This window comes from Papio anubis, chromosome 1 (assembly GCF_008728515.1).
Source record: "Papio anubis isolate 15944 chromosome 1, Panubis1.0, whole genome shotgun sequence".
Classification (NCBI taxonomy): domain Eukaryota; kingdom Metazoa; phylum Chordata; class Mammalia; order Primates; family Cercopithecidae; genus Papio; species Papio anubis.
In genome coordinates this window covers 162,838,505-162,863,855 of record NC_044976.1, presented here as the reverse complement: position 1 = coordinate 162,863,855, position 25,351 = coordinate 162,838,505, and the positions used below count along the sequence as shown (strand labels likewise).

The 25,351-nt window shown below is 34.8% G+C and overlaps 1 long non-coding RNA gene and 1 pseudogene across 1 annotated transcript in view; one reads left to right on the top strand and one right to left on the bottom strand.

The window, feature by feature from the left end:
• The window catches only part of LOC101003555, a 43,094-nt gene extending 26,902 nt beyond the window's left edge, over positions 1 to 16,192 (bottom strand). Inside the window, exons 1-2 of the long non-coding RNA XR_159878.5 lie at positions 15,929 to 16,192; positions 13,111 to 15,208 (exon numbers count right to left, since the gene is read on the bottom strand). This is a non-coding gene — a long non-coding RNA (uncharacterized LOC101003555). The remainder of the gene's footprint in view (positions 1 to 13,110; positions 15,209 to 15,928) is intronic.
• Positions 16,193 to 24,359: 8,167 nt separating this feature from the next.
• On the top strand, positions 24,360 to 25,081 carry LOC116275350 (annotated as a pseudogene).
• Positions 25,082 to 25,351: the final 270 nt, after the last annotated feature.

Genomic DNA, 25,351 nt, shown 5'->3' with positions numbered 1-25,351 from the left:
AGGAAGTCTGATGTTTCTTATTAAAATGAATTGCTCAGCTTTATCCTTAGCAGTACTTTTATCAGAGCTAATGTTTTTAACCAAATGGGTTCATTGTGACCTTTGTTTCCCTTGACGCAGTCATTTTTAAGGGGAAGTCCAAGGAATTGAAAGAATTATACTTTTATCACTCTAGATACTACATGAATATAGATTACTTGCTTCTCTTCTCAGGCCTCAGTTTCTTTGTCTTTCTGTAATCTCTAAGGCTCTTTTCTGTTAGAAAATAATGTCACATTATTTCACAAACTAGATCATTAAACTCTTGAACTCTAAATTTGACTCTAATAAACAAACCATCCTAAATTAAAAGAAAAGGAACCCACATTTTGACCATAAAAATGGTATGGATTATTTTGTGATAATAACTAGGTACTGATATTAGTCACTCCTAGGCCAGTTCTTCCTTTTTTTTTAACATCCCAATTCAAAAAATGTTGGAAGGGAAATTCAGATCTGTAAACTCAGTCTAACATTAACAGCAGTTATAGAAATAAAGTTTTTCCTACCAAGTCCAAATACGATCATTAATAATGTACTGTGTATTAATAGGTGCACATGGTGTAGACACATCAATGCCTAATGCAATAACAAATCACATCCAAGTCTAATAGAAGTAAATATTACTAAAATTCTACATGATTTTTATTAAATAATTAATTCCACATTTTCAACTAAGAAACTACTTTTGATATTTATTTAATATGGTCTGCCATTGCATCTCTAACTTTTTTCCCTTCACTTTCCTCTGTCTAAAGATTGGGCTTATAGGACCAAATATCAGTTGAATAAATTGATATTTTTTTAAAAAGAAGGATGAAGAAAGTCACAGACATTTCTGCAATTTTCATATTATGGATAGATTAAGAATAACTGAGTTTTGGATGCTATGAATACCTAAAAAGCAATTTAACGTGAATCTTTTCTGTGTTTATAGAATATTCCAGACCCAGAGATAGTTTTGGTAAACAAATAGATTTAAAAATTTGTTTCTAATTATCTGTTTTATGGCATGATCTAAATAGTTATTGATTATAATTTCGTAAATGAATAAATTAAATCTTTTGTATAGACTTCAGTGGAAAAAATATTGTCAATATAGTTATAACTATTTACATTTCAAGTATGTTTCTAATTCATGTTACATTTCTTCTTTAACTCACTTGTGATGTTTTTCTCCACAGACTACCATTACTCATGCTACACTCTTCATATTTAGATTTATATTATTATCACTACTTCTGACATTTGAATCTATAAGTTCAATCCCTTATGCTTATTCTTAATGGAAGTTCATTATATGTACATCATAGTTATAAACTAATTTAAACCTAAAGCATAGTCTGAATTAGTAAGATAATTTATAATTTATTGTCATTTATTTAGAAATAAGAAATCTGAGTTAAGTTTGCAATGATAAAATTCAGAGTAAAAGTGTTGGCAACAGTCACTCAATGATCAATTTTCCTATAATAAAATTTTATAATAATAAATTTGACAATACTCTGAGGACATCCATTTTGTAACTCTTAGTATTAATGTCTAAATCAGCAGTTGGAAAACCCCCACAGTCATATCATGTGGTTTCAGTAATAATAGCTAAAATCTATCCTGCAGTGAATCTTTTCTTTTTTTGAGCTACCCAATGGTTCCATATTATTACAGAATTTGCAGAGAATAATTTCTACCCCAAAAGAATCTTTACAAATTATTGCCCATGCTGTTTCCTGACTTTACTTGGCTTATCTGTAAAATACATTATCAGAACTGAGTAAGAGCCTTTTAAGCTATGTGATTTTATATGTGATACTTCATAGAGAAAATCAGTGGGTTCTGGTGAAGAATGCTTTTCAGAAGACACATACAGGAACAAAAGTTCATATACAAATGAGTTTAAAATATGAAAATTTAATACTAGAAGAGAATAACCTTGAACAAGTGTAAGTGAGACCACATTTTAAATAGGATGGACCACTTGGCACATGCATAATATAGAGATTATTTTGAGAGCTCAGAATTTATTAATTGGCTAATGGTCTCATTTTTAGATAATCATGCAGAGATATGTCCTAAGACCTTGGAGATCCACCAGCCCTACATCTCTAAATTACTGATAAGGAAAATGAGGTCCACAGAGAGCCACCCAGCTGTTGAATAACATGTCTTCTGACTCCTTACCCAGTGCTTTTCTTGTTTGCTATTTTACCATGAGAAACAGATATAGGTATTCTGAAAGATACTTAATTGACCAGAATTGTGGAGAAGAAAACAAAAAAGACTGAAACAATAGACACTGACTGTGTAATTATCTGGAGGAAAGAATATTGGTAGCTTTTAAGTCTAATAAAGATACAAATGTCAAGAAAAAGAAAAAAAACTAATAAATATTTAGTAAATATATTTCAAGTTCTTTTGGCCAAAGTATAAGATGAGAGCCTTTAAAAAGCAGCTTTCCATATTCTTGAATGTATTTTAGAGCAAAAATGTGATGTCTTTGAATAAATGACTTGGTATACAAAACTTACAGAATAAAGAATTTTAAATATATTATTGTATAGTCATAATATGTTCTTTTGAGAAATGGTATGGCTGCAATCATTGTATCAGCATTTTTTATGTATATCTAGTGTAAAAAGTCAGGAGTCACATTTATTGAGGGCTATAATATACTCTCTCTGAACCTGAGAAAAAACAGAGTCTTTCATATTCACCTGTCTTCATCTTTAGACCATGTAAGCCCAAACATTGTCTGGAGTAAATATTTACTAGTGGATACTAATTGTCCAATTTTGAAATAACTCGTAGTTAATAGATGTGAGTTGAAGATAGTTTAAGTGGATAGCAATCTCAAATATCTCAGAAAGGTAGTATAGTTGCTTACATCTTTTAGGCATTGAGATCTTGACTAAAGTTTTAAATTGACTATAGGTATCTCTTGATATAGTGCTACCTAGATAATTTAATTAGTGAGGGGGGAAATCATTTAAACTCACCTTTATGTACCTCTGAAGTTTTTTGTCTATAGATTATGTTTAGGATCACGCATGATAGGAAAGGTGCTGATGCAGATTTCTACTCTGATGCCGTGGCAGAGACAGAGCATTAGAGGTTTGTATGGCAATGCATTACCACATGGTTCATGTAAATCTGCAGTAATACTGTATTCAAATAAGGATCTTGGTTTCAGTACACTTGTTCAGAATTGCGTTTGCCCCTTTTAAAGGAAAATCTAGTTCCAAAAAGCAACTCTACTGTCAATGCTCTTTCTTTAACTATGATATTGGTGCTATTTTCTTGGCAAACAAAAGACAATTCTTATGGATTATTAGAACATTTTACAATAAGCACCTTACAAAACCCCTTGAGAGTGTGGCATATGAAAATTAATGCATGAAGCTAACTGTAATACATGTTTCTTTATGAAAACAATAAAACGGGAGAAACAGAAATAATGTTAAAGAATAATATTTTAACCATATTACCAATTCCTTATGTAACATAAAAATAGCTAGAATGTAAGACTTAATTCCAAAGAATTTGAATAAAAGAAACGCATGAGGCATATTTTCTCAATTTCTGCAACCATGAAAGTTGAAGCAGGTAGAAAGATCTTTTAATTTAAATCTTCAATCAACGTTATGGTTTTAAACTAAAAATCTATTAATAAGTATAGTATCCAAAGAATATACTTATTTGAAAAATTTCAATAACTTAAAGACAAATTTAAAAACTGGTTAGGAATTTTATATTTGAGACCTTATTCTTTTTATTGTTTGTGATATGTAGGTGATTAAAGTGTGAAAATAGACACACGAAAGATAAGCTGCAAACTATGAGACAGTGATTACTTCCATAGCCAGAGGGAAATCAGGATATGAAATGAGGATGGGAGTCTTCAATTGTGTATAAATAATTCTTTTTTTAATAATTTGGGGGTAAGTATAGCAAAATATTATAAATTGTAAATCTTTTTTATAATGCATAAAAAAGTGGTGGAAATATGCATATGTATATTACATTGCTTTTACTTTTCTGTGTAGTTTAAAATACTTCAAAATGTAAAATAAAGTTTTTTCTACCTTTTAAAATTCAAGCTAAAAGAAATGTTTATATATTATTTCTCCAGTGGATTTTAAAACCAACCTTTTCCTCAAGTTAGATATTTTATTGTCTTCACAATTCAAAAGCATGTATTTAAAATACATGAATTTACGTAATGTGGATAATTCTTTGCTAAACAAAGCATTCAGCAGAAAAGTAAAATAAAATTCTAAATGTTTTTAATGTAATCCAATACTTGCCTAACTTTATTTCCCTTTTTTATGTTTATATAGTTCATATTGAGTCATTTTATATGTTTTATGCATGTTATCTATAATAACATTAGATTTGAGAAGCATATACATGGTTGGTTTGTTAAAAATATCTGTTAATTAGTATGTATAAATGGATTTTCATTTATATTTATCAAACACCATGTAAATACATAAATATATTTTACAAAATGTTGTAGTAAAAACTGTCTACTAAAAGTACTAAAGTAGTTTGTGTATTCATCTCTTAGTTTATAATTTTTAAAAGTGAAATTAATCCTTTAAACAAATATAAGCCTGGAATAGAAGAGCTTTATTTATTACTAAAAGTGTATGTGTGAAAACATAGAGGAAATAATTATATAAAGTTTTCTATGTCCCCCTCAAAGTAAAGTAGCTTAAATAGAAATCACTATTTTAGATATATTCTTACAAGAATTCATTCTAACAACAAATGTGCTAATCTGGTTTAAATGTAAGTTGCACTTGAATAGCCTTCATTATATTTTGAAGAAGAGCAATATGCACTGCTTATTAATTATAAAAGGAAACAAATCTAAGTTTACTGAGTTTTTACACTTTCTAATAAAAATGTGAGCATCATAACTACTGGATTATTTGCTATGTTCAACACACTCCGTTCACAATTTAAAGTTTGCACATAGTGTCTAATAATGGTCAAGCACTTGCAAAAATGTTGCACCTGGAACAGGGAGGAGTGAGAAGGGCAAAGGTCAAAACCAGGCCTTAATAAGCATTGACTAAATAGACTTTAGACTCAGTGAAAAGTCCAGACGACCCCTGCAGCGTCATCTTACAGCTCTGATTTTCCTCTTTTCAACATGTAGTATAATCCATAAATACAACCAAATCACTAACAGCTTAGTCTTTGGTTTGGTTTTTTATCTTCCAGAGTTTCCCCCCACTACCCCCTTTACAAAGATTTGAAAAATTAACCCCTTTCTGTCCTCAGACTAACCAAAGAATGAATTTCTTCATAGGCACTGTTGTCAGCTTAAATCGTTAACTCTTTTCAGGGCAAGAGGCACTTTGTAAAGTGGTTCATAACAACCAGAGTAGTGACTGAGTGTTTCATTTTCTCCCAATATATTTTGAATAATGTCCTGATAGATAACTAATAGTAACAGCCAATCAAACAATTATACAAATCAGTGAATTATGTCTCCTATATAAATGTTTTTAAAGCAATAAAATTAGATTAATACTGAAAACCTTATGAGGAATTTTTACTTCTGGTTTCCCATCACACAGTGGTTGCGTTTTCATGAGGTTTTCTTGATAATTCACAGGTATAATAAAAATGTCTGTAACCAATTTTTGACACACCCTCCTAATTTCAAATTATTTGATACAGTTTACACCCTGATATTCTTATTGACATAGTCTCCTCTTTTCATACTTGTGTTTTATTTTTCTAGTCCAACATGTGCTGAAGGAGAAGTTAGTTCCTTTAAGTTAAAACAGTAATTTCCCTACAGGAAATATACCGAATCAAGTATAAACCACAAGAATGAGTCGAGCATCTACTTCAAGTGCATTAGTTGAGAGAAGCCTTCCACTCTGAAGTGGGCACACTTCGTGAACCAGAAGTGAGAGCTGCCCAATCAAATTCAGTGTAATCGCGTGATTCTGCCTACTACCCTGCAAATTTTCAGAATGCCAAAGACATCTGCGTCTGTCCCTACATGTATCCTTTTGATGTCATGTCTACCCTGTTAACCCCGTTTCCCTTAGAGTTAAAAATATAACGTTTTAAAACAAAAATGTAAGAAGACAGCTCTGCCTGTGAAACATAAACAGCACCATGGAGGGTGAGGCAAAGTCCTAACTAAGCAGAAATAACTGGGAATGTAGCAAACTGGGTGGAAGTTCAGAAGTGTGCTATAGTCTGAAGGAGGATCCTTTAGAAGGAGCATGAAAACAGATAGAAGTAGTGTCCCTGGAGAGTGAAAAGAGGCCTGGGTTTCTCAAGGATTCCTGTTCCTGATTGTCACAGTCTTAGAGAACAGGAAAGAGGATATAGCAAAGGGCAGACATTTTGCACGATTGCAAAGCTTCCCTAACTGACCCTATTTTTTTATGCTCTGTTCGCCTACAGAATCAGGATACATGAAAACAGAGCAGTAAATCTCAACCATGACCCCACACAAATAAAAGTACCAAAACTTGTTTCAAAGATAACTGGAAAGTGTTTCTTATTTTATGTAATATTTTTGATTATCTACAATCCTGCAGAATCAAGACCAATTTTTCCCGAGTAACACGGAAAAGGAGAAAAATGGGAGTAGCTCAGAGTTCTATTCCTTATTTAAACCTATCTGTTCAGAATATCTTAGCATCAACCATCTGAAATCATAACACCAATGACATTTTGCTATTTTTTTCCCAAGATCCTATTATCCATTACCTCCGACCAACAAAGTTAAATTCAGCACTATTAAAATGTATAGTTTTAAAAGTAAAGCAAAGTTGCAAATATGTATAATGTAACACTTTTATGCTTGGGTTTTTTTGTGTATACTTGGCTTGATTTTTTAAGCTTCTAAAAATATTGTTTTTATTTGAGGCAGGAAAACAAGAATTGGCTAAATCACTGCCCTTAGTTTTCCTAATGGGTTTTTACACCTACATTGATGGTAAAATCATCAAATATTGGAAAATTCTTATATTTTGGAAGCACAAATTGATTCACAGAACATATATATAATATATATATTCTCTATATATAGAATGAATACATATACACACACACACATATAAAAAAGATGATCTTAAGTATTTAAATTTTACATGTTCATAAAGAATTTGCTTCATATTTTGGTGGCTTAGACCGTTCCTTTTATATTTGTGAATCCCATGAACAAATACAGTTCAGTTTTCTCTGAAATTTTGATTTTAAAAAATTCTAACTGATCTTATCTTTCATAAGACTTGCATTTTTCAAACAATTGAAAAAACATGGCTTTTGATGATTAGGCAGCACATATTTGTGGACAACTAATAGATTTGCTTGAGATATAAGGTACCTGAAGAAGAATCAGCAAAGAACACCAAATCAGATAGTATTGCCGTGAGGCCACTTCAATAACCCTGATAATTAATTTGGAGTTTTTCTTATGTCTATTATGTATTTTTCAAATATACACCTTTGGTTTATGGTTTTTTCTATCTTTATTAGGCAAACAAGTGTCAATATGTCTGGATAATTTGTTTTCATCTAATATTTTCACCATTCGAATAATAAATGTTTTTTAAAAAAATCTTTGACTATTTGCAGTAATAAATAAATTATAAAGATATTTATCTGAGTCAAGAATTTTTCAAAAAGAAAAAACATCTGGGAACTTAGATGCCCATTTTTAATACATACGTAATTTGCTAAGCTATACTGAATATGGAGATTGCCTTCTATTCTTGATTTTTTTTACTGGTTCAAGTTCAAATAAAATTTACATATTTTCTTTATAAAATGACTATGCAGATAATGAACTAAGAATATTATATAGTGAATATTTTCATGGTAAATTTAAAAAGCATATGTATCTTTCAAAAATAATGTTTTTTTAAATAACAAGAAAAATAATTTAGTACAATCATTCTTTCATCTTAATACAACCAATATTTTATCTTTTAACCACTAAAGTGCTTACTTGACAGTTGAAACTGTGTAAGCGAATAATAACTTTAAAAAATTACTTGTGATAAAATGATAGAAAAAGCCAACTCAAATAATTTTGATTGAGGATGAATCTTGCAGCTATATTAATATTAATAAAAATTAAATGCTTTTGATTAGTCTAGATTGGTTTGTAAGGGCAAAACACAAAGACAAAACTGAGGCAGTGAGCCTCACAATGCCTCTACTGATTTCTCTACTGGCCCTTCCTCTGCACATGGTCAATTAGAATTGAAAATCCTGTGCTGATTTCATTCGCTGGAATTTTTAAGCAGGTCAGGAAGAAAGATGTTATTGAAAGGAAAAGTCTCATCTAAATAAGAAAGGAGCACGTGGCCATCTGGTCTTAGCTATACATATAAAAAGTTATTTCAGCTGAACTGCAGGCTTAATGTTTAAAAAGATGTGCCAGAAATCAAACCAAAATCTGTTTACGGTAAAATATCCCAAATGTTTCTTTTTAAACTTTCAAATATGCAATACACAGTTCATTTCCTATCTGTGATTCATGAGCCCATTTGACCCCAGTGCCTCACTGAGCTTGACTGAGTTTCACTCAGTAGAATATTCAATCATTTTTAGAACACTTTTCCTTCATAGAGTGTCAACAAGACAGTGGATCTTTTGAAAATTGAGAAAATAACTTTGATAGTTTTCACTCAAATTAATTTTGAGTATTATCTTCATGTAGGATTGCAAGAATAAAATTTGAAACATAAAGCAGACAAACCAGTTTCCCTTGCTTTCTCATCGCAACTTGAGGTTCCTGTGCATTCTCTGCACAGTGCTCAGGTATCTACTCACAATAATTTCAGGCCCTATGCCTAAAGGCTAAGTTAAAAAAAAATTCTCTTTTCATGAAGAGAAATTATAACTGTTGAGTCTTCTTTTACAAATCATTTTCACGGTAGTAAGAAACAGAGATGGTTTTAAAAATCACATTTTACACTGTTTGTCAAATTAGAGTCATATCTTTTGATATTCTTTTTTGACATGAGGTATTTGTGGTAATTATAACATCAATACAGTAATTCATCCAATATCTGATAATGCTCTTCTGGTGGTATAGACATAGCTAATTGATGTCGCAATCTGAATTTTATTGTATTGAAATACATTAGCAGTCTTCAAGAACTCTTATAATAAAGTGACAACAACTATTTGGGGTCAGAAGACTATATTCAAATACATTATATATATGTATACTAAATATGCTACATGCATGTAAGAGACATATGTGATCTTAATACCACCACATGCTAAACAAGGATGTAGATTTAAGCTAAGTCTTCAAATAAGTAATTGGATTAAGGATATTCTAACATATGAAACAAAAGACTCTTGACATATCCTTGACATAAAATACCCATTGGTTGTTTTTGTATATCTACTATGTTTGTTCTGCCATTTCAAATAAATCATTGCCATTGTGTAAGAAGAATAAACTGTACTATAGTAAATTGTTCTTTCTCCGTTATGCTCTGAAAAACCATTTGTTCTTGAATTGGCGTTACGTAGTTCAACTATTTCAATCAAGTCCATTATCTTCTTGTCTTTGAAAGATGCCTTTTCAGTAACCTGTATCCCCAATGGGCAATGCCATGTATTGTTTTTTGAAAGTAGGTAAAATTTAAACACAACTATTTGCTCATTTTAATCTTTGATAAAGAAATTATATAATTAATCATCAATCTTCCACTATATGTTGGAAGAACTGTTTATGTAAAATTATAGATTCAGGCCAAGAATTTCTTAAAGAAGTTATTTATTAGTTCTTAGTGGAGTCTTACCCCATAGAATGTCATCTAACTTGTGTAGCTTGTTTTCTCTAAGTACAAAATATGTCAACTCTTTAGCTATATACTTTTCTTAACAATAGTAACATGAAAGCAGCCAAAGAACAAACATTTTTTCATTTGTTTTAAAACAATCACACAATACATTGGCAAAATGAATCTTATTAATTTGTTGACATATACGTAGTGCTGTTTATACATATATGCTTTGAAAATCCTTTCAGATTAATCGCTTTTTAGTATGCAAGAACGAAGAAGTATTAAAAGCAAATTCCAAAATTTTAAAAATTATGTATCAGATACGTGGTATTATGTAAAAACTGGCAAGTATCGCAGTCATTCTATTCTAATGAATATTAATTTAAATTACATATCAAAACTTGGTAGTTAAGGGGTAGTATGTATACAGAGTTGTTCTATATCTACATCTCAAATCTGGCAATATGTTTTGGTAAAAGTTTTAAACTTTATTTGCGTGAAATAAAATAATGTACGTAAATCTGTGCATTAATAAAAATCTGTGCACATGTTTGGTGACTAACTATCCAGTATAAGGCCCATAAAACAGACTTGAAAATAAATAAATACAAACACTGTACTAGCTCACCCAAAAGTTAATTCAACTATTATCTAATTCAGAGATATACCCTTATTAAAGCACACGAGAGAGCATTACTTCTAAATCATTGGTATAAAATTATTCTCTCCTTAAGAAATAAGTTAAAAGTAAAAAGGATTTAATTGTTACAAAATGTTAAGTGGCAAATTAAAAACACCAAGTCATAATAAATTGCAATATTGTAGCATTGTTATCCAACTGGATTTCAAAATGCTCACCATTTCTACATCCTATTTATATCATCGAAATTCAGCCGCCTTTCAAATGTTCAAACAGCATATTAATAAGGCTTCCTAGAACCAGGAAACTCTGACTACATATATCTTGATAAACATACCCATCCTGCCCCATAAACACATCTTCAAAAGAAAGATAGCTGCAAATAAAATAGTCCTTTCCTGTGGGTGTCGGTTAACCCCACGAGCACGTGAACTTCCTATGGGCACACACCCAACATACATTAGCGATTAGGTGATTGAAAATGTTGCCCACAAAGGCAAAATTTTATATATGATGACATCACCAGCTAACCTGGATTTCTCTGTGATACAATGATATAATTTCCTGATTGAGTGTGTGTATCTTGAGATAGAGAAAGAGAAAAGAGAGCGTGTATGTGTGTGTGTGTGTGTGTGTGTGAGAGAGAGAGAGAGAGAGAGAGAGAGACAGAGAGATGCTTAGAGAACAGCATCATCAGAAATGGTATGTAACCTTCTGCAAGGTTTGCAAGAATCTTTCGACAGACCTTTGACTTGTTCCAGATTTCATGCAGCGTAAGTTCATTCAAAAATGCATTCCCCACACAAACAAATTACGTTATGTTTAGTTAGCACACTATTAGTCCTAAAATATTCTGATAGGATCTGTTGAGATGTGATTTCTACACCAAAGGAGGCATGTGCATCTGTATGATATGGTGTGGGAGTTGCAAAGTCCCTTGAGACCTGTCTTTGAATGGGTAAGACGTCTTGGTTTCAAAGGTAATGAAAGGGTTAAAAATTGAGGCTGTCTAGGGTAAGAGAAAGGGGATATTGTTGTCTTTAATCTTTCCGCAGTATGTGTAAGACTTCCATCCCGGATCTGCACATAGCAGTGGAATAGGCTCGGCATGCATTGCGTGCAAGCTCCTTGATTGTAGAAGGGGAAAAAAATCTGGCTGGAGTCCAGACAGGCTGGAGCTCTGTTGATCATTATGTCTAGCCTTCAGGTGTCTCAGCACACAGTGGGCGGCGGTGGGGGAGGTGTAGATAACATGAGAGCAGACAAAGAAAAAAAAATGGTGTATTTTTATAAGATTATGTGAAAATTTGTATTTATTTTCAAGTCCTCCTTAAGAAAATGAATCCTAACGTCTTGGACTTTTATAATTAGAACACAGGCTCTGCTCTGGCAGCTCTCTTTAAGCCATAATTAGTTATGTCTGGAGCCTTTGAATAATTCCTTTCAATAATTCATGGAGTTAATATTCTCTTTTAAAAATGAGGAGGACAATGTTTTTCACAAACTCTTTTTGTTGGAGGCTTTGTCATTCAAAATCTCCATCAGTCATAATCACACTGGTGTGATTTGCCTTTTAATTTCTTGTAAGACTTAGCTTATAACTTTTTAAGGATGTGGATAATTCTAGAAGTAAAAGCATAATGCATTGCTAGATTACTCTAGCTGAATATAAAAAGAAAGCAGTAATACAGCAACATTCTATCCATTTGTTTCCAATTATTTTATAAATTTTAAAACTGCATTGTATGTTGCTTCTGTTTGAAACTCCATCAAAAAACCTTATTATGAATGTAAGGAACTTAGATGCTAATCATATCTTTTGCTCGCTAGCAAGAAGAAATGCCAAATTATTTTATTCTTCAAGCATTCTTCTATAAAGAAGCTTCCGCATGCTTCCTCCCCACCCCCACATCCTCACTCCACCCTATTAGGAATTTCAAAAAAAAAAAAAAAATCTTTATACATGGAAGGCTGGATCCTAAGACAGAAAGCTGTCTTTTCCTTCTCTCTTTACACTGGCCACTTTCAGTCGCCTTCACTTCTGCCGGGACTTTATTTCACATTGTGTGGACTACAACACCGAAACCAGTTCAGTTTCTATCCTTATTATAAAATTAAAAGTGGTAGTTAAAAAAACATATAAAGAAAGCCCTGGCTTGAAGCCATTGTTCAGAATTTAAGAGCTATTTGCCCCCAAGTGTCTTTGCAGTCTTTCAGAGCTAATTATAATAACTGTCAGATGTGTGGAAAGTCTATGGTGCCCTTGTCAGTGGAGTCAGCAAAGTTTGCCTTTTATTTTTCTTGGGGACAGAGCAAATCTGATTAGACATAAAGAGCAAAAATAAGTGAACTAAGTACATATGCGTGTGCCTTCATTTTTTCTTATGAACAAAGCAGCACACTAGAGCGATGTTCCGACGCACAGCCTCCTACAGCTACTCTTTGGAACGCCTGACTTTTATTTTTAATTCTTTATCCTTCACAGAATAAAGTATGCAACAATTGTCCCTGGAATATTTTCCTGCCAGCTGAATACCCTTCAGTATACACATAAAAGAGTTCCCTTAAGAAATCTTCGAATATTGGATGTTTATGACATAAAACTATTTTAATCAGTACACTTGACGGAAAGGAAGGTATACTTACAATTTCAAAACGGTTATTTGCTCTAGTTTCTTGTCCCCGGAGGCAGAGCAGAGGCTTTTGCCAGACTGTCCATGATGCAGGTGCAGAATCCCTGTTTTCATGCCGGAGAGGAAGGTAGAAAGTGCTTCATAAAGTCACTCGGAACTCAGCCACTTGTGCTCAGACATCCCTTGCTCCTGTGGAAGCTGTACTATCTGCAGTTCTGAATTGAACTAAATTACAGCCCATGTGAAAGACAGGGGCAGTGAGTCATGTGAGAGATACAGAGCTATCCTATTGGCCACGAAGACATAGCTTAGGCATTCTGCCTTTTCCACCATTGGTGAATAGTTAAAACTGAAAGCATCTAGATCCTCCTCTTGAGCTTATTTGTCCTTTATGTGTGGAAGAATGACTGTAGGATTTTACAGTGACAGAATTAGTTAAGAAAGGGACTGAAGTCATCCTTCACAGAGACTGGTGGGAGGTGATTGGAAGCTCAGCTTTTTTAAGATTTCTTTTTTCTTTTTATCACCCTGCCCTGCAGTTTTGTCCATAATTTGCCTGTTTGCCTGTCAGAAAAAATGTTTTTTTTGTGTGTTTTTCTCCCTTCAGTTAACTTTGGAAGTGACAGAAAGTAAATTATCATCATATTCCTTTGCAGAACTGTCATGTTTTGAAGCACAAAATCAATTATTTTCCGTGATGGATTTTCAAATTTTATTTTTATCTTTACAGAGACTTTATTGCAGTTCTAAACTAACAAACTAAATTGTTCACTAGTGACACCAAACACGGAATTAACTTTTGAGTAATTATTTCACTTTGGAGAAAGGAGGGGTAGAAATAACTGGAAAATAATAAAAGGCAACAATATCAAAACAAATCAAATAAGGGGCTTTAACTAAGCAGGGATGAAGAAGAAATACATTTCTCCATCAAAGTCACTCTTTAATTTACCACTTTAGGTAAGGCAGAATGTCCAGAAAACTGCCAGTCAGAAGGTATTTTTTAGTTATGCTAGGATTCTTTAATTCATCTAATTCCTTAAAAATCCTTAAATGTGTTTGTAAAGATTTAGAGGCTGTAAACTACTTTAGAAGTCATCAAATCTCACATTCCCTATGTTAAAGGTGAGGAAGGTAGCCTCTGACAGTAGTGACTCTCTTCATCACACTGATCCACCAAGTTATGCAAAATAAATGAAGGAAACATTGAAATAAATACTAGTTTCCTCTGTCTTACGTACCTACCAAGAGCCAGTTACCTTCTCATGTAATTCAATAATTGTACAACCCACAGAATAAGTTTGGCTACTTTCATTTCTCCTCGGCAAAAACAGACTCAAATGTTTTACTACCATGATAGTGTCTGGATTTGAACCCAAGTGGCTGATTCCATGCCTACTTTTTCCAACTAGGTATGTGTCCTTCCAAAATAACGATGGTTCTCATGCATAGTTCCTTCCTCCTGTATGGTAAGTAATGTGCAAAACCCTTTAGAGCACCTCATTCCATTATCACAACTGTTAATGAGTCACTTATTCTATTATGCCCATTTCATTGATGAGGAAATGAGGTGTGTACTACTCAGTCTTATGTAGGTGGTAGCTGGTAACTCGTGATTCAAACCAATTCTTATCTGTTTTACACACCATATGGATTCTCATCACAGTGTTAAATAAGGCTTGATTTTTCTTTTTTTTTTTTTCTGCTCTAACACATTAGAATATTTTGGCATAAATATGGAATATTAACTGTAGTCATGTCATTGTCTGGGTCTGTTTGGTTCAGACCCAGATCATACCATTTAGTGACCCATATGGGACTGGAAATAGGCATCAGAGGAGCAGTCATGGAACCATATTTATCTTGGGGCTCTACAAGCGGCCTCACACAGGGTCTTGCAATCATAGGAGCTTCCGTATCAGTTGACGGGGCACATGCTCTCAGAACATCAGCCTGGGTCTTAAGGAGTCCTGCTGCTGGTTCAAAATCTGAAACCCATTGTTCAGCAGAATAGGCACCTGATCCTTTCAAAAATGGTGTCAAAAATTCCACTTCAGCCAGGTATCAAGATCCACCAAGGAGTTTCCTGAATTGTACCCCTCCTGCAGCAGCTGTAATCATACAAATGAGAAATTTGCATTGGCTCCCGCAACCCTCGTGCGGTTTGTTTGTAGACAGGAGGTGATTACTGAAGTGCAACTGCATCTTCACCTGCACTTTCTAAAGCGCACATTGCTGTCACTTAGAATATCCTATAGGACAGGTTAGGCAGGTCCCAGATAGCATCGGAAGAGAGTTTTTAGTCATCTTCTGTTCGGAATACTTTTGTTTCTTTCCATCAGTGGTGCTTGCTTTCCTAAACAATCCACAATCCAATCACCTACCTCATGCTGTCCGGAACCCTTCCAGGTCAGCCCTCTCATATAGTGAGCATGTGATAACATTATGTTATCCCTATCTTCATCAAATAAGCTTCTCTATTATAGTGCAAACATTTCAAAGACTGAGCTGTATCTTGTTATTTTAATCCTGCATAATAATCATCACAGTAGAGATGAGATAAATATTTGATTTTTTTTTTTTTTTTTTTTGCCTTCAGTGACCTATTCACTGGTACACAACAGATCAGAAATAAATCTGGTGAGATAATGCCAACATACTTTTTAAAAACTCAGCACTTTAAAATATAGTCTAAAACAGTGAATCAGACACTAGAGAACAAGTAGGAAATTATTGTGAGACCACAGACTCTCCCTAATATAGGTCTAAATCGCTCACATGCAACACTTATACTAACTAAACTAATGGTCATGGTATTAGCACGCACTTACCTCAGACTCTCTGCTGTCATCTACCAACTTCTTTGTTCCTCTCATTCACTGTTTTTCAGATTTCCTTTTTGTCTCTAGCCCTGCTTTAGTTCAGTGTTCACAAGGGCAATCTATTCAACACTCTAATATCTCAGTTCAGCAACTTCCTCAATTTCGACGAGGTTCACCGCCACTCCCCATGACAATCACCCGTGCTCATGTGTTAAAGCTTGGAAACTTTTACTTTAAAATTGTGAAATCAAACCACCTACTTTTTTTTTTTCTTTTTTTTTTTTTTTTTTTTGAGATGGAGTTTTGCTCTTGTCACCCAGGCTGAGGTGCAATGGTACAATCTTGGCTCACCTCCAACTCCGCCTCCCAGGTTCAAGCAATTCTCCTGCCTCTGCCTCCTGAGTAGCTGGGATTACAGGCATGTGCCACCACACCCAGCTAATTTCGTATTTTCCGTAGAGATGGGGTTTCTCCATATTGATCAGGCTGGTCTCGAACTCCCGACCTCAGATGGTCCACCTGCCTCGGCCTCCCAAAGTGCTGGGATTACAGGTATGAGCCTCCATGCCTAGCCCAAACCACCTACTTTCTAACCACCAACTTCAATGTTTCCAACTCTTTATCACTACGCTTTGTTTTTCAGCTTCTCTGATACCTTCAATCCTTTGGTTTCTATGTTTTCTCCTTATCTATAACCCATTTCATTCCTTTTCTTCCCTTTCCTTTCATACTTCATTCTCTCTTACAGTTCATGATTCATGATTTCATACAGTGTCTGGACAATATCGTGAACTTTCTTGCCCTGTTTTTCTTCTGATGGCCACCTCCTCCCAAGAAAACTGGATTTTGAATCAATCCAACTGTTAAACTTTTCTAAGCTATTCTGGGCTTTCTAAGAGTTGCTGGAGAAAAGTCTCTTAAGCCTAGAAAGGATGTTACTATAAGCCAGTAGTCTCCAGATTTGACCAGTTACTCAGTGCTGTATTAAAAATCTATGTTCCCCAATCAGCTTTTTTTATCATTTTCCACAATGCTATCCAATCTTTTCTCCACCACCTCTACCCTACATTCTCACCAAATTGTGTTGCCTTCTCATTCTCAGGAGAACCAATGCACTTGCCAATATGTAGATTCACCTTTTTCTTATTTATTCTCATCACAATGGAAAAGTTGTTTTTCAACGTTTTCAAGGCAGATCACTCACTGTGTACACGGATATCAACCTCTTCTACTTATTTGGACATTTTTTCTTAGATGTTTTTATCTTTCTCAAATTGTCAACAGATCCCTGCCTACTAAACTCATTGATATTAACATTTTAAAAATGCTGTTTGTTTCTTTAATATTTAAAAATCTCCTCCATAGATATCTGGTCCCACTTCCTGTCTTCTACCCTTCCTCAGGAAATCTCTTCAAAGATTTTGTGATATTCACTATTGCTGCTTTATTTCCTTTTGTTTCTCTACCTAATCAATCTGGCTTCTGTCCTCATCATACTGATTTTTGACAAACACCTCAGTGCTACTAAAACCCATGAACAATTTTCAGTCTTTGGCTTCTCTAAAATGTTTGTGAACATTTGAGTTGGGACATATATACACTATGGAATACTATGCAGCTATAAAAAAGGATGAGTTCATCTCCTTTGTAGGGGTATGGATGAAGCTGGAAACCGTCATTCTGAGCAAACTATCATAAACAGAAAACCAAACATCGCATGTTCTCACTCATAGGTGGGAACTGAACAATGAAAACACTTGGACACAGGGCAGGGAATATCAACACCAGGGTCTGTTGCAGGGTGGGGGAATTGGAGAGGGATAGCATTAGGAGGAATACCTAATGTAAATGATGAGTTAATGGGTGCAGCAAACCAACATGGCACATGTATACCTATGTAACAAACCTGCACGTTGTGCACATGTACGTACAACTTAAAGTATATTTAAAAAAAAAAAAAAAAGTTTGTGCAGTTGAACACTCTCTTTCTTAAGGTGTTCTCCTCCTTCAGCCTCATGTGTTCCAGCTTTTGTCCCATCTTCCTTATGTTTCCTGTGTTTCCTCCTCTTGTCTCTTGAATATTTGTATTTTTCAGAATCTCCCATAGGCCATATTCTCTTCTCACTCCACAAGACTCTCTTTGAGTCATGTCATTCACCTAATAGTTTCATTTGCAACTCTGTACTAATGATTTCCACAGTTCTATCTGCAGAGCAGACCTTTCTCTTGAGCACCAGAGCTGTAGATCCCACTGCACCTTCCCTTGGATGGCTCACTGATATCTCAAAGCCAATACATCCAACACAGAAGTCATCATCTCATCTTAAAGTTGTGTAACTTTTATTGTTTCTTATCTCAGCGAATAGTACCACTATTCACTAGAGGCCAAAGACAGAAAACTTGAGGCTAATATTTATCTCTTCCTTTCCTTTATATAGGCTTTCATATCCAACTAATCAGCATGCACCATAGATCTCTTGAATCTGTTCACTTTGCTGCATCTCATTCGTAGTAGGCCTTCTTCAGTATGCATAATAGTTAACATTAGGTGTCCCTTTTGTCTCCAGTCTTGCTTAACTCCACTTCAGCATCCTTGTGACTGTAACAATCTCTTCTCAAACTTGCAGCTGAATGGATCTTTTGAAAAGGCAACCTGATTCTTTCACTCCTCAGCTTAATAGTTTTTAGTGGTCCCCATTACTTCTAAGGCAAACTGTGAATGTCCCTGAGGAGCCTGCTTTTGTATGCTCCAGTGTTTTATTAAAATAAATGCATGGAAATGTTTAATTTATGAATAATATTATAATTTACTTAGTTAAGTCTCTTAAACTTGCCCTCAAAGCTTTTAAAATCTTCAAGTGAAACTGAGGCATCAGCAGAGGACATTTGTCCAGTGGAATGAAGAACTCCCAAGGAACTAACATTCTAGTCTTAGAATATGAAGACAGTAGATTCAATATCTTTCTTCTTCAAGAGGATTGAAAGCCCACTCACAGCAACAGAGAGACCTGTTTTCTCCCCCCTCAGACAAATCTTTTGTCTTTAAACTCTAGAGGAGTTCTAGGAAATCTTATATATTTTTATATTGCTTCTTTCCTTTCCAGGGGCCTGTGAAAGCGAGGGCATCCCAAACAAACAATGCAATAATAGAAATTACAAGGTGGGTTAGGTCAGATGGCTTTCTAATTTTCTTGAGTTTCCCTCTTTTCTTTCACCACTGTTCATTTTTCATTTTTTCCTAATTCAGTTAATAGCAGCCCAACAATTGGTCAGTCTGAAACCTACCTATCTTTTTCAATTCCCTTCTTTCTCTTCTGCATGCCCACAGATAGGTGAATATTGTGGGGCTCACCTTTAAAATAGATTTGACATGCAATTACCTCTCACCATGTCTTTCGTTGCTGTGTGCACTGAAACCTCTATTATCTCCCACATGCATTACTGCAATCATCTTCATCTAGTCTCTTCTTCTACACGTGCACTCACTCCCACCACAATATGTTCTCCAACAGCAGCTAGCTTTTAAAACATAAAATATATTATGTCCTTTTCTTGCTTAGAATTCTCCAGTTGCTTCCCACTACATCTGCATTAATCACCTGATTCATTGCTGTGACCTGTAAGACACAACATCATCCTGTCATAATCCATACCTCACACTCTGATCTCATCTTGTGCCCACCCCCTCTCATTGTACTGCAATCATACTGGCCTTACTGTTTCAGACGTTCTACAAGCTGTTTGATTAGCTGTTCTCTCTGCTGTCAATGTCCTTCCCCTTGATCTTCATCTGCTGGCTCCTCCTCATCATCTGTATTTCTATTCAAATGTCACCATTCAGAGAAATGTCTTTTTTTTTTTTTTTTTTTGGAATGATACCTACCCATCTACCTATCTAACTTATTCTCTTGTTTTGTTTTGCTTGTTTTTTCATAGCAATTATTATCAGAAAATGTCTCAGTAGTTCATTTACTTGTCTACTATCTCTCCTTCCCCATCTGAATATGAGTCTTAAGAGAGAATGCTGGTCATCATTATTTTTTTCTTAAGTGCTTGGAACTTTCCATTACATATAATAGGCATTCAGATCTTTGTTAAATGAATGAATGAATAGCTCAATAATTTAAAAATTATAAGATAAGTCAAGTAGTGTACTTGAGGGGAAAAATCACCTGTCACAATAAAAATTATTAATCTAGTTCTATATGTTAAAAAATAAAGAACCACTATTGCATTTTCACTGAAGGTTAAAACCCAATATACAAGTTAACCAAAAATGTATTGATGTTGAATATTCAGAGGACTATCTAACAATCTAATTTTGATTAACTTTTTGTTGCTTGTGGTAAAACAATTGAGCTCAAGAATTCTAAATACACTTTATAATGGCCATGAAGTATATTCAGTTATAAAGAAATTGATTGAGCAAATGAAATTGGGTAAAGTACTCAAAATGTAGTAGTAATGAAAATAAAAATAATACCAACAATTTAATTTATGAGTATGTTTCCCTCACTCTTTCAAAATTGTATCTATGTGCTCTTTAATAATTGTTCAAGACCAAATAGAGTGAAGAAAAGTGTATCTATGTTGTTGCCCTGTAAAAATATTTCTTTCTACATTAAAATGGTCAATTTCTATGTTCAACTTTCTGAAGAAAAATCTATTGAAAAATGAATGTTATTGATGGCAGAATTGGACATCCTAAACTACATGTTATTAAATAAACCCAAAATACATACCACTTTGTAAATCCTGCAATGTCTTTAAGAAAACATACTTACCAGCCAGGCACAAAAGCTCTTGCCTGTAATCCCAGCACTTTGGGAGGTCAAGGAGGGTGGATCACCTGAGGTCAGGAGTTCGAGACTAGCCTGACCAACATGGCGAAACCCCATCTCTACTAAAAATACAAAAATTAGCCAGGCATGGTGGCATGCACCTGTAGTTCCAGATACTTGGGAGGCTGAGGGAGGGGAATCACTTGAACCTGGGAGATGGAGGTTGCAGTGAGCCAAGATCGTGCCACTACACTCCAGCTTGGGTGACAGAATGAGACACCATCTCAAAATAATGATAACAATAATATAATAATAAAAGAGAATATCTTACCAACAATAATCTTTTATATTAATATAGCACTTGGAACATCTCAATGCTCTTTAACTCCCACTGTTACCTATATTCACAATAGCACTATGAGGAAGGTGGTACTAGTATTTTTATCTCCTTAATATAAAGAGAGAAACTGAGATCTGGAAAATAATATGATTGTTGGAAAGTCACAATGCAACATAGGAACAGCATCATGTCTCACGATGACTGTGAAATTTTTCTGTATCTTGGACATGCAAATAAATTATTGGATTATGTTAAGATTTCTAATTTGACCTCAAACTTGCATAATAAATGGGAGAATGATTATGGAAATAGCTACTTTTCACAGGTATGCATAAAAGCTTTATTTATATAGTTCTTGCTAGTAATTTTGCCCAGTTTTTTGGGTGGTCTGGGCCTTGGGTGGGAAAATTGGGATCTGATGAAATGAGAGTTATCTGAGCAGGACTTTTCTTAACCATTCCAAATTTACAATGAGTACATATTGAAATATGTGGTCAGATCATAGGGAGTTGAAGTAAACAAGCTAAACAAGGCTGCCTCTTATTTTGCATTGAACTCTGTAAGAGATAACCTTTTCTGTGAATGTAGACTTTTTACCTTTAAGTGGCTGAAAGGTGTTTGATTTTTCTTAGTCTATTATCCTTTCTTAAAAGTGATGGCCACATTTCTTATGAGTACATAAAAGCATTCAGACATAGAGAATTTCTCAAATACATATATCATTCATGTAGAACAAATTTGAAAACTCATTATTTTGGTTTTTTTCTTTTCCTTTTTTTTTTTTTTTTTAAAGATTGGGTCTTGCTCTGTTGCCCAGGCTGGTCTCAAACTCCTGAGTTCAAGTGATCCTGGCTCAGCCTCTTGAGTAGCTACGACAACAGGTGCCTGTCACCACACTTGGCATGGTTTTCCATTTTTCATGTGGCTGCTTTGACATCATGTGGAAAAGAGAAGATAGGCAATCTTCCAATTTCCAATGCCTTGGCTGACAAAATTTAAAGTATAATTTATGTTGTCTTCTAATCACAGGGAAACAGCTATGTAGACAGCATGCAGCCTATGAACAGATACTCTATATTTTAGAATTAAATTGAGCAAAACAAAGTATCATTATTGCCTAGTCTCAGATTAAAACAACAAAATTATATAAAAGAACAATGTTTTTATTAGAGTTTAAATTTCACTTATCAATACATCATTTAAGCTTTTACATCTAGATACCAAACAGGCATGCTTCTCCAAAATTAAAATGCACATGAAGTACTTGGAACCTTGTTAAAATACAGATTCTGATTCTGTAGGTCTGAAGCGCTGTCTTCAATTCTGCATATCTAACAATCTCCTGGGAGATGCTGAATCTGCCGCTCTGCTGAGCACACTCATTAGCAAGGCACTAGGAACCATTTAGAAATCTTAGGGCATAACATCGGAGGCTAACTACTTAAAGGTAACTTAATAACGATCTCCAACAAGAGAGTTTCTCGCACCGCACTCTCTCCCTTTTTCTTTTTATCCTCTGTGTCAATTCTTGTCCTCACTCTCCAACTTTATCATACCTTGCTATCTCTTGACCATACATGATAACTTCAGGTCACAGCAATTCTTATGTCATCATCAGCCGTATACCAGCAAAATAGAATTTACAAAAATCCAGTTGAACCACTCCATAACTCCTAACAAAAGTCCTACTTTCTGCTATCTCAATTATCTATCCAAGGTGTTACGTTTGTCTTTCATCCACAACTTTATCTCTGGTATGCTTTCACTTAGCTCTTGAAGGATTAAGAGCTCAAAAACATAATAGCCAACTTTGGCTTTGTTTTTGTTTGTTTGTTTTTTGCTATGTTTTTATACTAAAATGAATTTCAAAATAAGCTGCTACTTTTCTGAAATGTTTGCTCAGTGCTCTGCTAGGCTGGTTTTGTAGTGTTTTTCTACTGGATAGCACCAGTATGAATAAGTATATTTACCCATTTCGATATCCAGTGGTGAATATTTTTCTATTCAACTAACCAGTAGTAAAAATTTTAGGCAAAGTGACTACCTGGTGAAGAAATTTTTGATAAAAGGTGAGATTGCATTATGACCCTCAAATAACACCACTGAATGCCTATCTACTTCATTTTTGTGTTAGTATTTATGTTTCATCTGATAGCACACATATGATTCAATGAAGCCACTTTAGCCTCGTTTATATTAACTGAGTATGTATGTGGTTGTGACACAGTGGAATTCAAGCCTGAAGTACATTTAACACTATTTGGGGAGTGTACGTATTTATGGAAACTTCTGTTGAACCTTCTGTTAGTCTTCCTTGGGTTTTCTTTTTACAAAGGTTTACTTTCTGTTATTTCTTTTCAAAAATATTCCTCAGGCCATGATAATGACTACTTTGATACTTTATTTAATGAAAGCAAGGATCTAATGGTCAATTAATTTTACAAAATTATCCCATTGACCCTGGAAAAATAAAATAGAGGCAAAGTCACACGAAATAACAGTTTATTTCATAACTCTAGCTTCCTAATGTAGGTGAATACATGGCTTTCAAAGACACACCAAATTATCTATTAATGTCTTCAATTATGAAAATTGTTAGGCCTACCAGACATCATATTACTTTTGAGCTGTATCTATATATTCAGTTCCAACTCTACTTCCAACTCTTGGGTGGTCTAAAATTGAGATAATTAATTAAACTCTTTGAAAAGCATCTGCCATCCACATTTTATCTTGGATGAAAGAAATGATTTCATGCTTTACTTAAGGAAAGTTAATACCCAAAGGCTGCACATTAGCACTGTCCTGAATTAGAACTTGCCAAATCTGAAAATTGGCTACTCATATGCAATCTTCTTTAATAACTTATGAAAATTTAAATTGGATTAATAATTTAAGTAGAAAGTTCTACAAGGGAAAGCTTAAAATTTTAAAGTTTTAGAATAAGCAGAGAAAATATCAGATAGAAAATGTGTTGTTGGATGTACAATTTTAACGATTGTCTTAAAAGACATTAAAAGCAGAGAAAAAAAAGTCCTTTGTAGGAACTTGCCTTAGACTAACGTACTATATATGAAGAGGGCAATAAAATTATTGGAAGAAAGGTTGGAAAGAAAATTAAATTATACCTGCCACCTGGACAAATTATTTTCTCCACTTTTACACCTTAGTCATTATCTGAGACAATGTTTACTTAAAATGAGTAGGGGTTGGGGGACAGGGGAGGGGAATAGTAACGTCAGTTGGCTGCTTTAACGGATGATTGTTATGTTAAAAATTTCCAATTTAGTCTATTTTCTGAGAAAACACCAAATGGGGGATGACGCAGGTGCAGCGGAAAGGCGGGGCGGGGCGGGGCGGGGCAGAGGCGCCCTGGGGCCCTGGGATGGGGAACAGCTGTGGCTTCCATGGAGCTTTGGCAGTGATATTCAGGGCCAGCCCGGGGCGGAGGCCGCGGAGCTCGATCAAGTCCCTGGAGGAGATCCATCTCTTCTCCTTGTCCATCAGGGAATCTGAGATCATTGAGTTTTTCCCGGGGGCCTCTCTCAAGGACAAGGTTTCGAAGATTATGCCGGAGCAGAAGCCGACCCGCGCCAGCCAGCGCACCAGGTTCAAAGCGTTTGTTGCCATCAGGGAATACAATGGCCACGTTGGTCTGACTGTTAAATGCTCCAAGGAGGTGGCCACTGCCATCCGCAGGACCATCATCCTGGCGAAGCTCTCCATTGTTCCCATGCGCAGAGGCTACTGGGGGAACAAGATCTGCAATCCCCACACCATCCCTTGTAAGGTGACAGGCCGCTGCGACTCTGTGTTGGTGAGCCTCATCCTCTTTCCCAGGGGCACTGGCATCTCTCGGAACCTGTGCCCAGGAAGCTGCTCATGATGACTGGTATCAATGACTGCTACACCTCAGCCACGGGCTGTACTGCCACCCTGGGCAACTTTGCCAAGGTCACCTTTGATGCTGTCTCTAAGACCTACAGCTACCTGACCCCCCACCTCTGGCTTAAAACATACTCCCTCCTTCTTTTGGCTTAAAAATTAAATGAAGGAAGTTTGTAGAGTACTTAGCCCAGTGCCAGGTATATAGAAGATTCCAAATAAATGGTTGTGGCATTAAGTTATTGCTATCTGGTACTTTATACACATTATCTTATTTACTTGTGGTTATTTGCTTTATGGACTCATTAGAGGAAAGACCGGGGTTTTATAATTAAAACATACTCGCTCCTTTATGACTTTTAACAAACTATGTAATTTTAACATCTCTAAGTGAATGCAGACCTCTGAAAGAAGACTGTATTCACC